The 2,478-nt window shown below is 42.9% G+C and overlaps 1 pseudogene; it reads left to right on the top strand.

Annotated features, from left to right (window-relative positions):
- Positions 1-282: 282 nt before the first annotated feature.
- On the top strand, positions 283-1,084 carry LOC119526564 (annotated as a pseudogene).
- Positions 1,085-2,478: the final 1,394 nt, after the last annotated feature.

The following is a 2,478-nucleotide window of genomic DNA, read 5'->3' as shown; positions in this document are numbered from 1 at the left end:
GAACACCCAAGTGCCATACACTGTGTTGAGCACCAAAGTTTGACAATGATCAAAACAGACACCATCTCTTCCCTCATGGATCCTACCGTCTAGAAGGGGGAAAATACATTAATAAAATGATCGCATAGTTAATTGTATGATTATAAGGTGAAATAAACGCTATTAAGGAGAGTTAGGTAGGCACTATGAGAGTGTGTTAAAGGGAGGACCCTGACTAGTCTTGAGGGAGGGGTGTAGGTGGGGGAAGCCTTCTTTGGGCAAGTGTTATTTGAGGCGTCGGCCATGACGGTGAAGGCGTGCATTCCTGCAGAAGGACCAGTGCTGCCAAAATCCCCGAGGTGGGAGGGAATATGAGTAGAGACTAAGCGACGCCATATGTGGCTGGTGAGGTAGGTACCGGCCAGGGCCGGCAAGCCTTTTAGTCATGGTAGGGATTTTAGACTTCATCTTAAGGGGAAAGAGAAAACAGGGGTGTTTTTGGCGGAGGTTAGATAAGATCTGATTTACATTTTCACAGGAGAAATCTAGCTGTGCTTTAGAGCCGGGCTTCTCAAACTTTAATGTGGGTATCTGCCCTTGTGGCCCGAACCATCAACAACAAAAAGTGCGTGGGAGCACGGCGGGAGCACGAACCAGAGCAAGGACACCACCCCGGCGCCGCGCCTCCTTGCCGCCCCGCACCCCGACCCCGGCCCCGCCGCAGCCGGGGTGTCTCACAAACCCGAGTTGAACGCGCAAGTGCCCGCTGCCGCCCTCAACGCGGCTGGAAGTGTCCATTCTTCCCCTGCCGGCGTGGCAGCGTCCTCACAGTACCGCGCCACCTGCTGCCTGACTGTGGGCCACCATCCCTTGACTATACCCAAGGAACCGAGAACAGCCAGGCACCCCAAAGCAAATAGGCTGAACTGCTAAAGCGAATACGCTGAGCTGCTGGCCATCATCGGAGAGTTGGGAAACGAGATCAGACCCGCATACTCCGGCGGTGAGCAAGAGTGCAACGGAGAGACTAAGCCGAGGCATCATTCACTCTAGAGGACTGGGTCGGGAGTGCTTGGCTGAAACAGAACAGAATGCCGGACCTTAGCCGCCTTGTTAGCTTTGAAGTTTTTCCATCCTTTTACAAGATGAGGACTTGCAGTTCATCTCCCCTGTTCCAATGACACCCTTGGTTTCAAAATGTTTTAACACTTTGTTTTTATTTCTCCAGTTTTCCGTTCCATAGTTCACTAGGCTCTGAACCTATAGGTTTTAAGCTTGAGAAAAGATTTTGTACTTGACTAGGATTTGTGTTTTGAATAGTTAGGAAGTACCCAGGTTTTTTTTTTCCCTTAAGCATTGATAAAAATAAATAAACAAATACATGGAAAAAAAATTACCTATCATCAAACTGTAGTTTGCCTCCAAGATACCTGTATCTCACTTTAATCTTCTCTTTTGAATACATTTAATTACCTAAATTATTCTTTGTTTCTTAGGATTCTGTATTTAGTAAATACTGACTTTACTTAGTAGCCAGTCCCAGTTTGGCAATACAGCGTACATTCTGCTTAATATAGCTTTTTTTGCTTGAGCAAAAACAGTCATGCAAATGCTCAAGCGAATGCTCAAACAACCTAACAGTCATGCAAATGCTCAAGCAACCTCTTATATCTAACAAGGACCCCCCAAAATTTTCTTACTGAGACTATGTATTGAGTTCTGTGTTTCCTGTAAGTTATCAAAATGTCTGGAAAAAATGATTAAAACCATGTGCATCTTTGTAAGTGTTTATTATTTGAGGTAATAAAGCTTATTTTCATTAACAAAACAAAACAAAACAAAAAAAACTTTAATGTGCATACAAATACCTGAGGATCTTGTTAAAATGCAGATTATGATTCAGCAGGTCTGAGTTGAGGGCCAAGATTCTGCATCTCTAACAAGCTCCCAGATGATGCAGATACTGCTAGTCTATAGACAACATTGAAAGCAAGGGTTTAGAGAACTGAAACGGAGACTTTTTTTTTTTTTTAATAGTTGGGCATTCATCACCAAAATTAATTTTTGACATTTTCATTACCACAATAATAAGAATAAAAATTATAATTATTCTTATTATTATAAATAATAAGAATAAAAATTAAAGTGAAAAAGAGCAATTAAAGTAAAAAAGAACACAGGGTGCCTTTTTTTGTATTGTTTTGTTTTCCTTCCCCCATTTTTCTACTCATCCATCCATAAACTAGACAAAGGGGAATGTGATCCATATATGTTGCAGTTTGCTAATGCTGCCAGAATGCAAAACACCAGAGATGGATTGGCTTTTATAAAAAGGGGGTTTATTTGGCTACACAGTTACAGTCTTAAGGCCATAAAGTGTCCAAGGTAACACATCAGTAATCGGGTACCTTCACTGGAGGATGGCCAATGGCATCTGGAAAACCTCTATTAGCTGGGAAGGCACGTGGCTGGAGTCTGCTCCAAAGTTCTGGTTTCAAA

This window comes from Choloepus didactylus, chromosome 1, assembly GCF_015220235.1.
Source record: "Choloepus didactylus isolate mChoDid1 chromosome 1, mChoDid1.pri, whole genome shotgun sequence".
NCBI classification, from domain to species: Eukaryota; Metazoa; Chordata; class Mammalia; order Pilosa; family Megalonychidae; genus Choloepus; species Choloepus didactylus.
The sequence above is the reverse complement of the archived record's forward strand: the minus strand, read 5'-3'. Positions and strand labels throughout refer to the sequence as shown.